The sequence below is a fragment of the Zingiber officinale genome, chromosome 10A (assembly GCF_018446385.1).
Source record: "Zingiber officinale cultivar Zhangliang chromosome 10A, Zo_v1.1, whole genome shotgun sequence".
NCBI classification, from domain to species: domain Eukaryota; kingdom Viridiplantae; phylum Streptophyta; class Magnoliopsida; order Zingiberales; family Zingiberaceae; genus Zingiber; species Zingiber officinale.
In genome coordinates, this window is record NC_056004.1 from 15,762,049 (window position 1) to 15,785,176 (window position 23,128).

The following is a 23,128-nucleotide window of genomic DNA, read 5'->3' on the forward strand; positions in this document are numbered from 1 at the left end:
ATCCAATGCTATAGAAAAGAAAATTATTAGTAGAATGCATGGGTGAAGAAATAATGGAAGGAAGAGTATATTACCTTAGTTTCCTCAAAAGAAAACTTATCGGTCAAATCGCCAGAGGTAAGCTTTTCAAGCTGTTGGCAGGCCTCTACCCAAACTAAGGTTAAAGAACCTCCCAATAATATTGGGAGGGTGGAAGAAGATGTGGAGGAGGATGATAAAGAAGTGTGAAGTGAGGGAGGAGAGAAGAGAAGAAATGGAGGATCCTGGGTTTCTTGGTTAGGTAAAGGAATTTGTTTTGGGAAGGTCATAATAAACTCAAGATCCAAGCTAGCACATTGAATGGAAGGGTCCTCTGGTGGTCAAATAGGTGGGGAAGCAAGAATAGGATATAAGGAAGATAGGGTAGGTTCAGGAGAAGTGGGTTGAATATCTCCTATAGGCATATCTTCAGAAACATAAACAGCCCGCTTTTTGGGGAGGGGCGCTAAGGTTAACCTCTGCCCAGGGTATTTTTTTGTAGGAGTAGCTTCTGGTGTTTGCTCTTGTAGCTCCAAAGGGGTGTACATTGATGAGGGAGGTAAACTTGTGGATGTTTCCCTCAGAATAGTTTGAGAACTAGAAGCAAGCATAGGTTGGATAGAGGGTTCAGACAAAGGAGTATCAAAAGCTTGAGTGAACACAGCATTAAGCTCTACATTGAGCTCTTGTCCCTTAGCTAGTAATGCCTCCTCTTCTAGGCGGATTTCCTTGTCAACTAAAGCTCTGAATACATCATCTACTACAACAAATAAAAGAGTATTTTAGTTAGTAAAAGAGTGATAGTTGAAGAGTCAAGACTTACCAATGGAACATTGCAATCTCTTTTGAACAGGGGTCAGGCCAAAAAGGTATAGAAGATCATTACATAGCCATTTATGGATGTAAAAGCGATGACCAAGTAATATGTTGTAATAATCAGAGAAGATAGATTGTTGATGAAGTTCTTTCACATCATGAAGTGGGGAGAAAGTAGATTGCCATGAGGTAGACCATGTAACAGGTCTAGGAAATTTTATGAAGAAGAAGCGTGATTTCCAACCCTTATTGGATGAGGGCATGTCTGTAAAGAACACCATCTTGGGACGGGACTGAAAAATTAATACTCCTAGCTCTGATGTTTTAGGATAGGAGAACATGAAAAAGTTTTGAGGAGTAGGAGGGAAACTGTAAAGACGAAATAGCATGTACGTGTTGGATGCTACTTGGAATACCGTTCTGTTTCCCCTGCACAAAAATTTGTACAAGCACAGAATGTTTCCTAGCAACCTTTGTGCTCTTCAGAAGTTAAACTTGGATTGGAAATGAAACTTAACTTTTTTACTCCAAGTTCGTTCTTCAAAGATAAACTTGGATTAGAAATGAAACTTAATATTTTTTTACTCCATGTTCAACTCTTGTGCTCTTCAGAAGTTAAACCATATTACAGAAGTTGATTAAATATTTATTTCAAGGATTGGCTTCCAGGTCGTTGGCGAGGCACTGGGCCTTCTTGGTTATGGGATCATCCACCACTTCATAGACAAAGCATTTCAAAGAAATTGAATATTTAAACTTCTCACAGTAACCTTAGGTTTAACTACAGAGACCTCAATCAAAGCACAAGATCGAAACACAAAATCGAAGCACAAAAATGAAAACATGAAATTACTAGCCTCTTGTGTTGGTATTGCAGGATCCATACAAAGAAAACAAAACTAGTTGTGTTGTGAAAAAAATAACTAGTTGTACCTCTCTTCATAGACAAAGACCTCTTGATCTTCTGCCGTATTCCTCTTCTCTTCTTGGATGTCGTATGGGCGACGATCTACCAAGACAAAAACACCCGAACCCTTTTTGTTTCCAAGCCGCCTACCACCAAAGGATGCAAAGAAAGGAACACCTCCTTCTTCTTCTTCTCCTCCAAACTGCCGGCCACCAAGGTGCTTTGTCTCTTCGTTTTCTTTTCCTCTAAGCTCCGGCCACCAAGAGAAGATGGGGTGCCCACCCTAGAGGGAAGAAAAGGAAAGAAGAAAAGAAGTAGGGCGCCGACCCTAGAGAAAGAAAAAATGGGGTGCCAACCTTAAGGGAAAGGAGAGGGTTTTTTGTTATGGAGAAAAACTTATCATTTCTTAATTGATTGTTAATTTTTATGGAACAATTTCCTCTCCTTTTATAATCCTTTACCTCAGATAAAATAGGAGAAAAAGTAATAGATTTTTGTTTAGAAATAATCTCTAGAAAATAATTAACATAATTCTATTTAGAAAAATTTCTCTAGAAAGAATTAGTATAATTCTTTTAAGAAATTTTCTAAGAAAGAATCAACATAATCCTCTTTAGAAAAATCACTAGAAAAGAATTAACATAATTTTTTTTTAGAAAAAATTCTTAGGAAAGAATTAATATAATTATTTTTAGAAAATTTCTAAGAAAGAATCAACGTAATTCTTTTTAGCAAAATCTATAATTGTGTTGAGAAAAAATTTCCCCTTTTTTTTTTTCTTTTCTTTTGGTTTGGCCAGCCCATTGCTTGGGCACCAATTAAGGCTTGGCCGACCCCTTTCTTGGGTAGGAAGCAAAACTGAAACGGGTGAATGCGAGACTTTATAGAGGCTTCAACAGGGACCGAGAGGAGGAATTGGTTTTGGCCTCCTGATTGACTTGAGCTTCCTGTGTTCGACCCGAACACCCAACTCAAGTTTATCAATAATAACTCATACCACTAAAGAGTTATTATTAAACTATCGCACCAATCCCATATTATATTATGGGCTCCTTCTTATTATGAGTGCATTAGTCTCCCTGTGTTTAAGATATCGAATGTCCATTAATTAAATGAGTTACTGACAACTCACTTAATTAATCTCTAGCTCCAAGAGTAGTACCACTCAACTTCATTGTCATGTCGGACTAAGTCCACCTGCAGGATTTACATGACAATCCTTATGAGCTCCTCAAAGGGACATCATCAACCTAAATTACTAGGACATAGTTTCCTTTTATAATCAACAACACACCATATAAATAATATTATTTCCCAATTTATCGGGTCTATTGATTTAACTGAATAAATCTCATCCTTTGATAAATTAAAGAAATAAATACTAAGTATATGTGTTTATTATTATATCGAGATTAAGATTACACACATCCATAATAACAGAGGTTTGTTCTTTTATGCAGTCAGTATAAAAAGAAACAACCTCAAATAGTTCTACTCAATACACACATAGTGTACTAGTGTAAATTTATAGTCAAGATAAACTAATACCAAATTACACTACAACCATTCCAATGGGTTGCCCTAATCCATCTTGGTTGTGTGCTACTATTTATAATTTATAAGAAACTAATAACATGATCTTCTGTGTGGCACCACACACTATGTTATTTATAATATAAATTAAATAGACAACTGCATTAACATATAAAATGCAACATTTGACCAAAGTTATTCTCATTTCAAAATATAAATGTTCATATAAAAGGCTAGGCTTTTAGTATACATCATAACAATCTCCCACTTATACTAAAAGATTATGCTGTCATATATGTTGCCATACATCTGATTCCTATCCCCTCGACATGCCCATCAAAAGCTCTCGCCGGAAGGGCGTTAGTGACATGATCTGCTAGGTTATCTACTGATACAATCTTGGCGACAACAACTTCTCCTCATTATACAATGTCTTGTATTAGGTGGTACTTCTGCTCAATGTGTTTACTTACCTTATGGGCTCATGGTTCCTTCGAGTTTGCTACTGCACCACTATTATCACAATAAATTGTAATAATTTTAGGTAAACCAGGAATCACATCTAAGTCCATCAAGAAGTTTTTGAGCCATACTTCTTCTTTGGTTGCCTCAGAGGCTGCCACATACTCAGCTTCCATGGTAGAGTCCGAAACGTATTTGTGCTTAACACTCTTCCATGTTATGGCTCCACCTCCCATAGTAAACACATACCCTGAGGTTGACTTACAATTATCCCTATCTGATTGGAAGTCTGAATCCGTGTAACCCACAGGGAACAAATCATCTGCCTGGTAAACCAGTATATAATCTCTAGTCCTTCTCTTGTACTTTAATATATATTTTATGGTACTCCAATGTCCCGGTCCTTGGTAACATTGATATCTGCTAACCATGCCCACAGCAAAATAGATTTCTGGTCTCGTACATAGCATCGCATACATTAGGCTTACTACAATCGAAGAATAAGGAACTGCCTTCATCTCCTCTATCTCCTTTGATGTTTTAGGGCACATCTCTCTTAGATAAAGGTACTCCATGCCTAAAAGGTAGAAAACCTTTCTTGGAGTTTTGCATGCAAAAACGAGCTAGGATAGTATCGATGTATTAAGCTTGGGGTAAGTACAACATTCTTTTCTTGCGATCCCTGATTACTTTGATCCTAAGAATATGTCCACATTCTCCCAAGTCCTTCATATCGAATTGCTTGGAAAATCATACCCTTACGTCTGACAACACATTGACATTGTTGCCAATGAGTAAAATGTCATCTACGTATAGTACAAGAAATACCACCAAGCTTCCGTCACTCTTCTTGTATACACAAGACTCATCCGGACACTGAATGAATCCATAAGACTAGATCACTTCATCAAACCGGATGTTCCAAGATTTCAAAGCTTGCTTCAGTCCATAAATGGACCGATTGAGCTTACATATAAGATGCTCTTTTCCCTTCGTAATGAATCCCTCTAGTTGCTTCATATGGATGTTTTATTCAAAACTTTCGTTAAGAAAAGCTATCTTGACATCCTTTTTCCAAACCTCATAATCCATATGAGCAGCAATAGATAAAAGAATCTGGATAGACTTAAGCATAGCTACCGGTGAAAATGTTTCCTCATAATCGATTCCCTCTTTCTACGTATACCCTTTTGCAACAATCCTTCCTTTGAAGGTTTCCACCTTCGCGTCTATCCTTCTTTTTATTTTATAGACCCATTTACATCCAATGGCTTTTACACCATTTGGTGGATCTACAAGCTCCCAGACTTGATTAGAATACATAGATTCTATTTTGGAGTTCAGTGCACTTTGCCAAGATGTTGCATCTTTATCTTTGAGTGCTTCATCATATGTCCAGGGATAAACTTCCTATTCATCAGGGATCAATTCTGAAGACTCTCCCAAAAACATGAATCTATCAGGTTACCGAACAATCTTCCCACTACGACGAGGCACTACCTGTAATTGTGCATCATTTGTGACACGTGTTGCAGTTTCTTGTGGTATCTCATCTTGTACCATTGGTACTAAATTAGATGTGTCCTCTCTTATTTCCTCAAGAACAATTTTACTCATGGGCCTATGGTTCATTACATAATCCTCTTCTAAAAATCGGGTATTGGTGCTAACAATGACCTTCTGATCTTTAGGATTATAAAACAAAACACCTTTCGTTCCTTTAGGATAACCCACAAACAAGCGAACTTTTGTGCGTGATTTCAACTTACCAGCATCTCCCTTCAGCACATGTGCTGGATACCCCAAATGCGAATGTGTCTTAGACTAGGCATACGCCCATTATGTTGGGTGCTACTCAGAATTGCGTTATGTTTCCCTTGTATAAAAATTTGTACAAGCACAGAACTTTCCTAACAACCTATGTGTTCCTCATGAGTTAAACTTGAATTGAAAATGGAACTTAACATTTTTACTTCATGTTCAACTCATGTGTTTTCAGTAGTTAAAACTTGGATTGCAAACGATACTTAACATTATTAACCAAGTTCTTACCATGTTACAGAAGTTGATTAAATATCTATTTGAAGGATTGTCTTTCCAGGTTAAACAAGGCGAGGCACTTATATGGGATCATCCACCACTTCCTAGACAAAGCCTTTCAAAGAAATTGGATATTTAAACTTCTTACAGTAACCCTAGGTTTAACTACAGAGACCTCAATAGAAGCACAAGATCAAAACACTAAATCAAAACACAAAAAGAAACACAAAATCACTAGCCTCTTGTATTGGTATTTTAGGATCCATACAGAGAACATAAACTAATTAATTTAAAGTGGAAACAATTAATTAGTTATACCATTCTTTGTAACTAAAAGACCTCTTGATCTTCTATTGTATTCCTCTCATTCTCTTGTACGTCGTGTGGGCGATGATCTACCAAGATGAAATCCACCCAAACAACTTCTTTTCCTCCAAGAAATTCGGCCACCAAGGGAAACCAAAATAGGAAACTTCCTACTCTTCTTCTTCCTCTCCAAGCAACCGGCCACAAGAAGATGCCTCTTGATGTTCCGTCGGCCCTAAGGAAGAAAACAAGGTAAAGAGGCCTCCTTCTTCTTCTTCTTCTCCACCAAACAACCGGCCACCAAGGAAGAAGAGAGGTGCCGCCGGCCTCAAGGGAGAAAGGGAGAAGAAGGGCCAGCCACCACGGAATAGAAGAGAAGACATAGGTTGTGTGTTACCCATAAGGCTCCATCTAACTCTCTTTTATAATCCTTGGTCATAGCAAAAAAGGAAATTTTAATAACAATTAAAATCTCTCCCTTTTAAATTTCCTATTGCAATGGCTACAAAAGGAAAGTTTTAAAATTAATCTCTCTCTTTTAAACATTGTAGACGATTACAAAAAAGGAAAGATTAAAATTAAAACTTTTCTTTTATAACATGGTTACAAAAAAGGAATGTTTTATCAAAAATTAAAATCTCTCTTTTAAACACTACAAATAAGGAAAGATTTAACAAATTAAAATCTCTCTTTGTAATCCTTTGTTGATAGCTATAAAAGGAAAGATTTTAAAATTTAAAACTCTCTTTTAAAACCATGTGGATGACTTCAATAAAGGAAAGATTTTACCAAAATTTAATTTTAAATAAAATCTCCTTTTCTATCATGATATGGACGGCCCCTTGCTTGGGCACCAAGCAAGGATTTGGCCGACCCCTAGCTTGGGTAAGAAGCTGGGCTTCGGGTGGATAAAAAAGCTTTTAAGTAAGAGGCTACAACAGGGACCTAGAGGAGAAATTGGTTTTGGCCTCCTGATGGACTTGAGCTTCCTGTGTTCGACCCGAACAGTGAACTCAAGTTCATCAATAATAACTCATACCACTAAATAGGTTATTATTGAACTACCGCACCAATCTCATATTACATTATGGGCTCCTTCTTATTATGAGTGCATTAGTCTCCCTGTGTTTAAAATATCAAATTCCCATTAATTAAATGAGTTACTGACAACTCACTTAATTAATATCTAGCACCAAGAGTAGTACCACTTAACTTCATTGTCATGTCGGACTAAGTCCACTTGCAGGATTTACATGACAATCCTTCTACAATCAACAACAAACCATATAAATAATATTATTTCTCAATTTATTAGACCTATTGATTTAACGAATAAATCTCACCCATTGATAAATTAAAGAAATAAATACTAAGTATATGTGCTTGTTATTATATCGGGATTAAGAGTACACACATCCATAATAATAAAGGTTATGTTCTTTTATGCATTCAGTATAAAAGGAACAACCTCAAATAGTCCTGCATAATGCACACATAGTGTACTAGTGCAATTTTATAGTCAAGATAAACTAGTACCAAAATACACTACAACCATTTCAATGGTTTGTCCCAATCCATCTTGGTTGTGAGCTACTATTTATAATTTATAAGGAACTGGTAACATTCTCTTCTGTATGACACCACACACCATGTTATCTACAATATAAATTAAATGGACAACTACATTTAACTAAATGCAGACATTTGACCAATGTGATTCTTATTACAAAATAAATGTTCATTCAATAAATGTTTATACAAAAAGCTAAGATTTTAGTATACACCCTAACAATCTCCCACTTATAATAAAAGACTATGCTGCCTTATATGCGGCCATATATCTGATTCCATTCCCCTCAACATGCCTATCAAAAGCTCTCGCCAGAAGGGCATTAGTGAAAGGATCTGCTAGATTATCTTCTGATGCAGTCTTGGCGACAACAACTTCTCCTCACTTTACGATGTCTCATATCAGGTGGTACTTGCGATCAATGTGTTTACTAGCCTTATGGGGTCTTGGTTCCTTTAAGTTTGCTACTACACCATTATTATCATAATAAATTGTGATAATTTTGGGTAAACCAAGAATCACATCTAAGTCCATTAAAAAGTTTCTGAGTCATACAGCTTCTTTGGCAGCCTTAGAGGCTGCCACACACTCAGCTTGCATGGTGGAGTCCGAAACATATTTCTGCTTAACTCTCCTCCTTGTAATGGCTCCACCTCCCAAAGTAAACATATACCCTGAGGTTGAATTACTATTGTCCCTATATGATTGGAAGTCTGAATCCGTGTAACCCACAGGGAGCAAATCATTTGCTTGGTCAACCAGCATATGATCTCTAGTTCTTCTCATGTACTTTTATATATGCTTAACGACAGTTCAGTGTCCCTGTCTTAGATTACTTTGATATCTGCTGACCATGCACACGGCAAAATAGATATCTGGTCTCGTATATGGCATTGCATACATTAGACTTTCTAGAGCCGAAGCATAAGGAACTACCTTCATATCCTCTATCTCCTTTGTGTTGGTTGCTACGCGAAATATCATACCAGTTCCTCTGTACAAAAATTTTGTACAAGTCCTGAACCTTTACTAACAACCTATTGTGTTCTTTAGAAATTAAATTAGGAATAGAAAACGGAACATAACATTATTGATTCCAAATTTAACTTATATATTCTTAGTAGTTTAGACTTGGATCGCAAACGATGCTTAACATTATTGATCCAAATCCACCCATGTTACAAATTCAATTAAACATTAATTTCTAAAATCGACTTCCAGGACTGCATGGCGAGGCACTAGGCCTTCTTGGGTATTGGATCATCCACCACCGCCTTGACAAAACCTTTTAAAGAAATTCAATATTTAATTTCCTTATATAACTCTAGGTTTAACCAAAAAGAACATTCGAATCACAAATTTGAAAACCAAAAAAAAACATAAACTCGAATCACAAATTTGAAACCTAGAATCATATGCCTCTTGTGTTTGGTATTTCAAAATCTATACAAAGAAAACTAGTATGATGCGGAATAAAATTAGTAGTTATACCTTTCTTTGTAATCAACAACCTCTTGATCTTCTACCGTATTCCTCTTCTTATCTCGGACGTCGTGTGGGCGACGATCTTCCAAGACGAGAACCGCCCAAGCCCTTCTTCTTCCTTCTTCCAAGTTTCGGCCAAGCAAGCTTTTCCATGAGATTATAAGTCTCGGCCACCAACCAAGCTTCAGATGTTGCTCCCGTCATATAGGAGGGATAGATCCCTTCTACATCACTCACATTCCTCCGCATAATTTGTTAGATACCCAGTAGTCGCCTTTATAGTCCACCCATTTACGGGTGATGTTTGACGAAGCCAAAGCATGCAACCCCTTATGTAGGGAACCATGGTGACTTCAGTTCCAAGGACTCATAGTCATACTAATAGTCACATGAGAAAGTATATGATACTCATATAACAATTCATGATACTTTCTCATGCTGGGTCATTCAGTATACATTCTCCAATGCATTCCCATGTGTCAACTTGATATCTAATATCCATGACTTGTGAGATCAAGTCATCGAGTTGACCTACATGCTAGTCTCATTGCATTAACATTGTCCCTGAATGTTAATACTTGACTAGGAATGATTAATAGTAGTATTCTCTATATTATCTCTTTATCAATTCAACCAATCGATTGATATAGATAAGAACCTTCTTCTCAAGGATGCTATTATACTTAGTTATTTGGCACCAATACAAGTAAATATAATAACCATAAAGAAATGCCTTTATAAATATAAAGGAATATGATACATCGAGTCCATACAACAATCATCACATGACTGGCTCTAGGGCTCTCACTAACAATCTCCCACTAGTACAAATGTCAATCAGTGTAGGTTCTAACACCCAATGACCTAGTGTGACCATCATGGTTTCTCTGTGACAAATCCTTCGTCAAGGGATCAGCGAAGTTAGCTTCTGTAGGTACTCTGTAAATTTTCACATCTCCTCTATCGATGATCTCTTGAATGAGATGGAAGCGTCGTAGTATGTGTTTGGTTCGCTGGTGTGAGCGAGGTTCCTTAACCTGCGCAATTGCTCCATTGTTGTCACAATAGAGCTCTATAGGATAGGCTGGATAGGAACCACCCCAAGCTCAATAATGAACTTGTGGATCCAAACTGCCTCCTTTGCTGCTTCTGATGCAGCAATATACTCGGCCTCTGTTGTAGAATCAGCAACTATGTCCTGCTTTGAACTCTTCTAGCTCACAACACTACCATTCAAGAAAAACACGAACCCAGACTACGATCTATAATCATCCTGGTCAGTTTGGTAGCTGGCATCACTGTAACCCTTTCTAGCTAGCTCGCCATCACCTCCAAATATCAAGAAATATTCTTTAGTCCTTCTCAAGTACTTAAGAATATTCTTGACCGTTATCCAGTGACGCTCACCTGGATCAGACTGGTGTCTGCTCGTCATGCTCAAAGCATACGAAACATCAGGACGAGTTCATAGCATGTCGTACATGATAGAACCTATGGTTGAAGCATAAGGGATCTTATCCATGCGGTCTCTCTCCTCTCTAGAAGAGGGACTTTAAGTCTTCGAAAGACTCACACCATGTGACATCGGCAGAAATCCTTTCTTGGAATTCTGCATGGCAACCCGTAGTAATACCGGGTCAATATATGTACTTTGACTTAGGCCTAGAAATCTCTTAGATCTATCTCTATAGATCTTTATGTCTAGAATGCAAGCTGCTTCACCTAAGTCCTTCATTGGGAAACAATTCCCTAGCCAAGTCTTTACAGATTTCAACAAAGGGATGTCATTTCCAATGAGTAGTATGTCATCCACATACAATACAAGGATGACAACTGTGTTCCCAAAAACCTTCTTGTAGACACAGGGTGCATCTTCATTCTTGATGAAACCAAATTGTTTGATCGCATCATCGAATCAAAGATTTCAGCTCCGAGAAGCTTGCTTTAGTCCATAAATGAACTAATGCAGCTTGCATACTCTGCCAATATGCAGTGGATCTACAAAACCCTCAGGTTGTGTCATGTACACATCCTCGAGCAAGTTTCCATTCAGAAACACGGTTTTGACATCCATCTGCCAGATCTCATAATCCTGGTATGCAGCAATAGCAAGCATGATCCGAATGGACTTAAACATCGCTACTGGAGAAAAAGTTTCATCATAGTCAATACCATGAATTTGCTACAAACCTTTAGCTACCAAACGACACTTATAGGTATGTATAAGTCCATCCATGTCAGTCTTTCTCTTAAAGACCCACTTACACCCAATAGGTTTGATGCCTTCAAGTGGATCAACCAAAGTCAATACTTGGTTGGTGTACATGGATTCCATCTCGGATCTCATGGCCTCTAGCCATTTATCAGAATCTGGGCTCATCTCAGCTTCCTGATAGGAGGTAGGCTCATTCTCAACGAGCATAACATCGTCATGGTCAAACAAGAGAAATGAGTATCTCTCGGGCTGAGGACGTATCCTGTCAGACATGCGAAGAGGTAGGTCTACTTGAACTGGTTATTGTTCCTCAACTCCTTATCCAACAATCTCATCATCCACAACATTTTGTGGTTCCAGTTCAACTTCCATCAAGGCTTCAGTGCTATGGTCCATATCTTGAACTTCTTCAAGATCGAACGTACTTCCACTAGTTTTTTAGAAACAAAGTCCTTTTCTAGAAATACCCCAGTCTTAGCCATAAACAATTTGTGGTTACTGGGAATGTAGAACTAATATCCCTTCGTTTCCTTGGGATATCCTATAAAATAGCACTTATCGCATTTGAGTCCCAGTTTGTCCGAGACTTGACGTCGAACGTAAGCCTCAGAACCCCAAATCCTCATAAAAGATATTTGGGCATCTCTCCCAGTCCATATCCTATATGGTGTCTTTATCACAGCTTTGGATGGAACACGGTTAAGTGTGAAGGCTGCTGTGTCTAGAGCATATCCCCAAAAAGATATAGGAAGATCTGTGTGACTCATCATAGATCGTACCATATCTAATAGGGTACGATTCCTCTTTTCGGATACACCATTCTACTGTGGTGTTCCAGGAGGATTGAGTTGGGATAGAATCTCACACTCAGCTAGATAGTCACGAAACTCATGGCTAAGGTATTCACCACCTCGATCTGATCGAAGTATTTTAATACTCTTGCCTAGTTGGTTTTGTACTTCATTCTTGAATTCTTTGAACTTCTCAAAGGATTGTGACTTATGTGTCATCAGATACACATAACCATATCTACTGAAGTCATCAGTAAATGTAATGAAGTACCTATAACCACCTCTAGCAGTGACATTGAAAGGGCCACATACATCACTATGTATAAGTCCTAACAAGTCAGTTGCTCTTTCACTGTGTCCACTAAAGGGAGTCTTGGTCATCTTGCCCAGTAGGCATTACTCGCATGTCTCATATGATTCAAAATCAAATGAGTCCAGCAAACCATCTTTATAGAGCTGGGATAAGCGATTCTCATTTATTTGACCTAAGCGACAATGCCAAAGATAGGTTCGGTTTATATCATTTGACTTGAACCTTTTGGTACTTATGTTATAGATAGGGTTCTCTAAGTCTAGAATATAGAGTCCGTTTATCAGAGGTGCACTACAATAGAACATATCTTTTAAATAAACAAAACAACATTTGTTCTTTATTACAAAAGAAAAACCTTTCTTGTCTAAACAAGAAACTAAAATGATGTTCTTTGTGAGAGCAGGCACATAACAACATTCATCTAATTCTAGTACAATCCCAGAGGGCAGAGATAGAAAGTAAGTTCCTACAGCAACAGCAGTAATCCGTGCTCCATTGGCTACTCGTAGGTCCACCTCGCCCTTCGTCAATGCCCTTCTTTTTCTCAACACCTGCACATTAGTACAAATGTGAGAAGCACATCCGGTATCTAATACCCACGATGAAGAAATAGATAGATTGACTTCTATAACATATATACCTGAAGTAGAAATCTCATTTCTCTTCTTCTTAAGATCTTCTAGGTATCCTTTATAGTTCCTCTTCCAGTGCCCGGTTTGACCGCAGTGGAAGCAGGTAGCATCCTTGGCAACCCCTCCTTTAGGTTTCATTACCTTGCCTTTGCCCTTGCCTTAGGACTTTCCCTTACTTTTAGGCTTGCCCTTGCCTTTATGCTTTTGCACCATCAAAATGGAGTTGGGCTTTACCTTCTTAAGGTTGAGCTCAGCAGTTCGCAACATGCTTAGTAGCTCAGGCAATGACTTATAAATTTCATTCATGTTGTAATTTATGATAAATTGACTGTAACTTTCTGGCAAGGATTGGAAGATCAAGTCAGTGGCAAGTTCTTGGCCAAGTGAGAATCCTAACCTCTGTAGGTTCTCTATGTACCGAATCATCTTGAGTACATATGGTCCTACGGGAGTCCCATCTTGCATCTTGCACTGAAATAGTGCCTTAGAGATCTCGAATCTCTCGTGCCTTGCTTATTCCAGATATAGTTGACGAAGATGTTCAACCATATCATAAGCAGTCATCAACTTATGTTGCTTCTGAAACTCAGAGTTCATGGTTACGAGCATGAGACATGACACATCTAATGCATCATAATGATGCTTCTTATAAGCATCTCGTTCAGCTCGCGTGGCAGTGGCAGGAGGTGCCTCCGTAATGGGCTGCTCTAGGACGTACAGTTTTCTTTCTTGTGTGAGAACGATTCTCAGATTCCAGTATCAGTCCAAGAAATTAGCTCCATTGAGCTTGCCCTTATCAAGGACAGAACGCAAGGAGAAAATGTTCGTGTTTGTCAACATGGCAATCTACAACATAAATAAAGCATAAAGTAAATATCATATTCCACTTATCATTTAATTAGGCCTTTAACTAAATGATGCTCTCACTGAATTATAAAGCTTTTGTAGAATCAAGTAATGGATGTGGTCAAACCACACTACTAGATTCATACCAATTAGCTATAATTCTAATGGGAAAAGATCCACATCATACTACGCCTTGAGTTAGCTTTAGCTAAATCGTCCAATTGAGTTAACTAGTTATACTCAATCTAATTGAGTTTGTTCTCACCCAAGCTTTGATAGGCGGGACCAAGATTGTCCCTCCACACCCTACCAAGATAATATGCATTACTCTGTTTTGACAGATTCAACAACAACAAATGATCGAGGTAGTGATGGGTATCAAAACTTGGTAGGCATTTCGAGTTAACTTGATTAAGATCTAATCTAATCATGAATGTGTATCATATACGCATTAAGGCACTAATTACCTTACATTAGCATGCATCACATACACACAAACAATAATTAATTTGTGATGAGGTCATGGCCCTACTAGGATCTTTTCAAGCCAATGGAAAATTGGACGGTCAACCTAGGGTTAACGGCTTCTTCAAGCGCCTTCATTTGACCGTCTTGTGTTGACAACACCCTCTTCGTAACTCCTTCTTGAGTGGACCATCCACCGCTTCATTTTGTACATTACAAATATGAAACTCAAGTTACATTCGAGTCTAAAATCTATTTACAACAGGAGCATAATAAGGGAGGCTCAACGCGCAGGACGCATATCATATACAACACGCACAATACAAAAAATGGCGCGCAGACCATATTATGAATTACAACACAATTTTAACCAATCACATTGAGGTTTTTGGGCCATGCTCATTACAATATCATACATAATTCTAAATTATGTATTTTACATAAATTTCTATACTTTCACTACTGTTTTAGCAATTTTATGAGTCACAACTTCTCGGCGGTCCCATGTACCGATTTTCGAGCGTGATCGCGAGACAATGCCCCTTGCGGGGTTAGGGGCAGTACCCCTTCTCGCGAAATGAATATCGTGAGTGTCCCAAAATGATCTAATAGTGCCTTAAGGTGCTGTCCCAAAACAAAATAATTTTGTTTGGGCGACACCTTACGGTTTCGAAAGGTTTTTCTCGGTATTTGAAGCCTACAAATGTCCAAACACTTGTTGCTTAGCCACTACAAGAAAAATACTCACAAATTCCATAAAAGTAGAAAAATTACAAAAACTTACAGATCTAAAACCTTTTCATAATAACAAATACTAACATGTACAAGCTTCGCACGTGGCTCTGATATCACTGTTAGCAATTTCGAGCCACAAAAATCGCTTTTTGCGTTGCGAGAACCTTGAAGCTAGCCACGGATCTATGCGAAGATAAATAAAAATATTCATGTACAATTTTGTCTACACTAGATCTACCTTACATCTACATGAAAAGGAAATGTTACCCTTGTAGCGATGCCCTTCGCTTATCCCGCTCGTCCAAAAAGGTTGTCGAATCTTGTAGAGTGTCAAGTGTACACTCCTCTACACGTATCCACACAGACACAAGATGGACAGAACCACTTAGAGTGTGCTATCACCCTTAAGAGGTCTCGGCAATGGAGGAGAAGGAGAGAAAGTTGAGAGGAAGAAGAAGACAATCACTTGAATGAGCACACTCAATGTGGCCGGCCACTTCATGGAGTGCTTTATACCTCCATGTAATACCAAGAGTCATGGCTCTTGATATTCCTCATGAGGTGGCACACAATGATGTAGCCTTGATGATGTGGAACATCATCATTGGCCAGCCCATGCCAAGTCACAATGAAGTGGTATTTGGTCAAGTCAAACTTGACCCTTCATCTTCCCTCTCAAGTCAAGTCAAACTTGACCTCTTTTGTCTCCCATGGTTGATCAAATCTACCCTTTGACTCAAATCAATTTAATTTAATGAATCTCTATTCATTGGTTTAAATTGACTCAATGAATCATAATCTAAATTAGACTCATTCGACACAGGAATCATATTGAGTCCAACTCAATTAGCCTAATTTGGATTAATCTTAATCTAATTTGGTTCATCACATAAACCTAATCCTCTTGGTCCATCATATGAACCTAATCTCCATCTAATTGCCCTTTGTGTATGACCCTATAGGTTCTTGTAACGTTGGCAATGCTCCTAAACCCATTTAGAAACATAAGTAATGAGCGGGATCTAGCAACACATCATTACTACCCAAGTTACAAGAATGTTGAGATCCAACATCACCATTGTGACTACTAATTGTGACTCTCACAATATGTGACAATGTCCTTCTATCCTTGACATCTAAATTGATCAATTGAGGCATAGACCGTGTCATCCTCTAATCAATTTATGTCTTGAACTCCAAGTAGACTCACTCTAATCAAATGAGCTCAATATCTCATATTGACTTATTTGGGCATGGTCATGCACTTAGTGGTCTCACTCTATCAAGAATCATGATATCACTCTCATCATATAGGAGGGATAGATCCCTTCTACATCACTCTCATCCCTCCGTATAATTTGTTACATACCCAGTAGTCGCCTTTATAGTCCACCCATATACGGGTGACGTTTGACGAAGCCAAAGTATGCAACTCCTTATGTAGGGAACCATGGTGACTTCAGGTCCAAGAACTCATAGTCATACTAATAGTCACATGAGAAAGTATATGACACTCATATAACGATCCATGATACTTTCTCATGGCGGGTCATTCAGTATACATTCTCTAATGCATACCCATGTGTCAACTTGATATCTAATATCCATGACTTGTGAGATCAAGTCATCGAGTTGACCTACATGCTAGTCTCATTGCATTAACATTATCCTTGAATGTTAATACTTGACTAGGAATGATTAAGAGTAGTGTTCTCTATATTATCTCATTATCAATTCGACCAATCGATTGATATAGATAAGAACCTTCTACTCAAGGATGCTATTATACTTAGTTATTTGGCACCAATACAAGTAAGTATAATAACCATTAAGAAATACCTTTATAAATATATAGGAATATGATACATCGAATCCATACAACAATCATCACATGATTGGCTCTAGGGCTCTAACTAACAGGCTTTGTTTAGGAAGTGGTGGATGATCCCATACCCAAGAAGGCCGAGTGCCTCGCCATGTTTAACCTGGAAGCCAATCTTTGAAATAGATATTTATTCAACTTCTGTAATATGGTTTAACTTCTGAAGAACACATGGGTTGAACTTGGTGTAAAAATGTTAAGTTCTGTTTCCAATCCAAGTTTAACTTTTAAAGAACAACTTGGATTAAAAATATTAAGTTTCGTTTGCAATCCAAGTTTAACTTCTGTAGAGCACATGGGCTGCGAGGAAAAGTTCTTTGCTTGTACAAATTTTTGTACTAGGGAAATAGAACGGAATTCCGAGTAGCACCCAATAGGAAAGTGTTGTCGGGTCGAGCGTTTGGGTAAAATCCTAGAGTCGAGGACTCTAGGTTAAAATCCTGGTGGTCGCAGACCTGGTGGAAGTCTGCACGGGTCGTGCAGCGGAAGTCCAGCATCAAGACCGGAAGCCTCAAGCATTAAGAAAACGTCAGTCGGTCTAGAGGATCAGTCTGCCAAAAGGTAGACTCTTCTGAGAGGAGTAAGTGACGATTCATTCCCCGAAGAGGCAACAGTAGGCGTCAGTTCAACCTACAGTTTCGATGAAACTCAATATCAGAACCAGATAGTTAGAGGCTGTCAAATTTCATATTATATATATTCTTTTTTGCCTGGACTAATTTTATTTTGTAGAAAATAAAGGGCTAGAAAAAGATGGTCCGGGAACTCGGAGCAAGTCTGGGCCCTCGAAGTCAGTCCGGGCACCCAGAAATAAAAAATTATCTACAAGCTGATGTGGCGCACGTCGGTTGGCCGAACCACGTGGTCCAGGCGCTCGGAATGGTTCTAGGCTCCCGGAATTGCCTATAACAGCAAGCTTCGACCAAGAGCTTTACAACAACATTCTAAACAAGTTTCGCTTCTTCGAGCTGCTCAAACAACACCTACTCGATGCTCGAAAGCTGCCCCGAAGACGATTGCGCTAAGGATTCAACTCTCCAAGTCGTCGATATTGTTTTATTTTGAAGTTTCTTGTACTTCAACTGAAAATATTATTGTAAGCTTTGATTAATTAATGATTGCCCATCGAAAACACTTTCACGTGTGGGCCTTGGAGTAGGAGATATCAAAGGCTCTAAACCAAATAAATCTTGGTGTACTTTCACTTATCTCTGTCTTCTCATTATTCCACTACATTTTTACTCGATTGTTTTACAACGAACGAATTAGCCATGAGCGCTATTCACCCCCCCCCCCCCTCTAGCGCGCAATGATCTTACAATTGGTATCAGAGCCAGGTTACTCTGAATTGGTGAAACAATCAATCGAGCAAGGGGGGTTCCTTTTTGAAAGATAAATAGATATCTTTTGTTTTCAAAATAAATCCTTATTCCTTTCATTTTTTCCCTCCAAAACTATTTTTGAAAATTTTATTTTCATCTTTTCATCATTGGTCAGTATTGACAAATTATTGCATTTGCCAAAATTTGTAATAATATTTATTAAAAAGTTTAATATTTTTTTATTATTTTTTTCAAAATTATTGAAATAATATTTTTATTTTTTTTCTCCCACACTATTAATCCAAGACAAAGTCTTAGAACATTGGTTATTATTTTTTTGTGTGCAAGATTCTTATTTTAATGGCCTACCAAGATGGGTATAGCACCGCAAGCCTACCACTTTTGTCTAACAAAAATTTTAGATACTGGAAAGACCAAATGGAGCACTAACTGAAGACCGAAGTGGAGATATGAACCATAGTCCAGATCGGATTTATACTCCCCACCGAAGAAGGTGTGCCCATTGGTTGTGACAAGTGGGATGCACAAACAATAAGAAAAAATCAAGGCAAATGCAAAAGCAACATGTACTCTCCTATGCGAACTAACAAATTCAGAGCTTGATTGAGTTGGAAAGTTCAACAATGATAAGGAGCTTTCGGAGAAATTGATCAAGATTCATGAGATTCCTTCAGATCCAGAAGACCAAGTTGAACCTGAGTTTGAATCTGAGTATGAATCTCCAGAGTCAATCTCTGAACCAGATTCAGAAGAATTGGATCAGACCAATTTCGTAGCACTGATGGCCAAAGAAGAGATAGCAGAATCTGAGTCTAAATATGAGATGGCAATAGTCATGGGGGAGAATCCTATCGTGGATCTAAAAGGTAAAATTGTAAATTCAAATTTTAAATTTTACATAACTTGTTTTAAGTGTATGGAGAGAGGGCACTATAGAAACCAATGCCTTACTCAAATGATTCAGCCAGCACAACCAGAGGAAAAGGAGAAATCGATCCGGAGAGGGAAGAAGCACATTAAATGCTCCAAGTGCAAACGAATGGGTCACTACAAAAGTCAATGTCCAGAAAGAAGACCCAAGAATCTAGGGGAAGAAATCAAGGTAAGTAAATTTACATTACATGAAAATCTAATTTTTGCAACACATGTATGTACCCTAACTAATCCTGCTTGCTCTAGTATAAATTTCTCTTCAAAATTAGATATGCATGCTAATAATGCAATGAATAAAGTTGATTCAAATAAGAATAACTCAAATTTGTTTAATAAAAATAAGAAAATAACTCATAGAAAATTAGAAATATAAAATAATATTTTAAAAGATAAAATTGATAAATTAGAAAAGATTGTTAATAATTTAACCAAATCACAAAATCTATTCTTGGATTACAAGTCTAAGGTGAAACTTAAAATCTACAAACCAAGCTATAATCAAGTGTCTTTTAATTATGAAACCAATCAATAAATACTAAATTAATTGGTAAACTTAAAACTCAATGTAAAGGTTAACTTAAAATTATAATTTGTTAACTTAACTAATAAATGCATGATTTGTTTGATCCATGCATAATTACCAGGAATATGCATATAAGTAATTATTTGATAAATGTCATTCATGACTACTAATTGCTTAATCTAGATTAGGATAGATAAGGACTTAGGCTTGATCGACACTTGACTAGTTAGACCAAGGATTTTCAGAAAGGAAATTAAATATTTAATTTCTTTAAAACGCTTTGTCTAAAAGTGGTGGATGACCCCATATCCAAGAAGACCTAATACCTCGTCATAGCTTAGAAGTCAATTATTAAAATAAATATTTAATTAACTTACTGTTAAACATTAGTTTAACTCAAATGTTGATGAATCCTTAGATTGAACTTTAAATTGAAGATTAAATTACCCATCTCGCAAAACTATTAAGGTTCCCTAACTGAAAATCTAGAAAAGGGTGAGATGGACCTATATTTAAAATATAAAGTAGTTAAACAAACAAAAATTAATTAACTCAATTAAGTTAACTAAAAATTAATTCAATTAAACTAAGCCATTTTAATTAATAATTAATTTTCAAATATTAAATATTTTCAAATCATAATTAAATTTAGTTAATTTCAAATCATAATTATTTTCCAAAATGTTAATTATTTTTAAATCAAAATTAAATTATAATTATTTTCAAATCATAATTATTTTTCAAAAGTTAATTAGTTGCAAATCATAATTAATTTCAATTAATTCTAAAATCCTTAATCAATGTAAATTATTTAATTTTCAAAATCTTAATCATAATTATTTTTAAATATTATTTAAAAAATTTTAAAATTCAAAATTTAACGTAAATGGTTTCAAATTCAAACTTAATTATTATTAAACTCAAATTTAAAATATTTTTGTCTTCACCATTTTAAAATCTTCAAATTCAAACTTATATTTTAAAATCTCAAATTTAGTATATTTAAAATCAAAATTTAACATAAAATATTTTTAAAATATACTTCAATATCATAAATAATTTTCAAAGTTAAAGATAAAATCAACATAAATTAACTCCGTCTCACATGTACTCATAAGCTGAACATGCTTGATAACATAGAATGAGTGAGATGGAAAATCAGGAAAATAAATAATTATTTTTATATTTTTTATTTACATGCTAGGATTCTAGGACCCTCAAATATTTTTGGCATTAATTAAGTGGGAGTGAAAGTAAGGATAAGGCATTAAATTTTTTAAAACATTATTTTTCAAGATTTCAAGGTTTTTTTAAAAAAAATAAAGGAGTTAATCATTCTTTCTCAAAATTTCAATGTTAAATTTTTTGATTAAAAAAATTCAAAATATTTTTGAAAAAGGAAGTTTAGTTTTCTTGTTTAACTATTTTTAAAAATAAACCTTATTTGAAAAAGCAAGTTTAAATATTTTTGAATAAGTTTTTGAAAAAAGTACATTTAACTATGTTCTTATCCAAACTTTATAAAGCTAAAGTACTTAATAAAGATTTTGTCCAAATTTGTTTCTAGAAAGATAAGTATTTAATAAAGTTTTTTTTTTTGAAGCGGGAAGCATCCGACGATCGAACCTGAGTTTTGATAATGGAAAAGGATTCAAAGTTAAGGTTATTTTTGATCTAACATGTTTGAATGAGATTGCAGGAAAGTCCTACATGTACTTAGGTAAAAGTCTTACCTGCGGTTAGGTAGGTGGAAAATCGTAGGGGGTGGTAACCCTAGGTCCTAGGGGATGGTAACTCTAGGTGAAAAAAAGTCCTAGCTGTGGTTAGGAAAAGGGAAAACCCTAGGGGGCGGTAACCCTAGGTCCTATGGGGTGGTAACCCTAGGTGGAAAGCCTTGGCGGGTCGAGGTCTCCCGGCAAAAGTCCTAGAGTCGGAAACTCTAGGTGAAATTCCCGGTGTCGCAGATCAGGTGGAAAGAATGGTTGGGTCGTGGAGCGGACATCCAGCAGAAAGACCTGAAGACTCGGGAACTGAGCAAAATTCCAGTTGATCTAGAGGATCAAACTGGCAACAGGTTGTTAGGATTTAAGGCCGCAAAAACTACCTTTTTGCGTTGCGAAAACCTCGAATCTCCCATGCCACCGAATCCGTGCGAAGTTTATAAACAAAATTTCATGTACGAGTTTGCTAAAGCCTAGATCTACACTAGATCTATAAAGGAGAAGAGTTTACCCTTGATGCGAATCCCTTCGCAATCCCGCTCGTCCAAGGTTCGTCGCCGGATTACGAGAGTGTCAAAATAGACACTCCTCTATGTGTATCCACACAAGCAAGAGATGGAGAGACCAAACAAAAGGTGTGCTAGGGAGAGAAGAGAAGAGCTTGAGGAAGAAGATGACTTGAATGAAAATCAATTCAAGGTTGTAACTACACTTAAGTGGCCGACCACCTTTGAAAAGGTTTATATACTCCATGGAATTTCAAAAGTCAAAAACTCTTGATCTCCCTCATGAGGTGGCACACACATGTGCTAGCCTTGATGATGTGGAGCATCACCATTGGCCCACTTAATGCCAACTCACCAATGAGGTGGCAAATGGTCAAGTCAAACTTGACCCTTCTTCTTCCTCTCAAGTCAAGTCAAACTTGACCACTTCTCTCCCTTGGTTGATCTAATCTAACTATTGGTTCAAGTCAATTATAATTTAATGAATCTCTATTCATTGAATTAAATTAATTAAATGAGTCTAAGTCCAAATTAGACTCACTTAACACATGAATCAAATTGAGTCCAACTCAATTAGCCTAACTTAGATTACTCTTAATCCAATTTTGTTCATCACATGAACCTAATCCTTTAGGTTCATCAAATGAACCTAATCTCCATCTAATTGCCCTTTGTGTGTGACCCTATAGGTTCTTGTAACGTTGGCAATGCTCCTAAACCCTTTTAGAAGCATAAGTAATGAGCGGTATCTAGCAACACATCATTACTACCCAAGTTACAAGAATGTTGAGATCCAACATTACCTTGTGACTACTAATTGTGACTTCTCACAATATATGACAAGTGTCCTTCTATCCTAGACATCTAGATTGATCAATATGAGGCATAGACCGTGTCATCCTCTAATCAATCTAAATCTTGAACTCCAAGTAGACTAACTCGATCAAATGAGCTCAATATCTTATATTGACTCATTTGGGCATGGCCATGCACTTAGTAGTCTCACTCTATCAAGAATATCGATGTCTCTCCCGTCATATAGGAGGGATAGATCCCATCTACATCACTCACATCCCTCCGCATAAT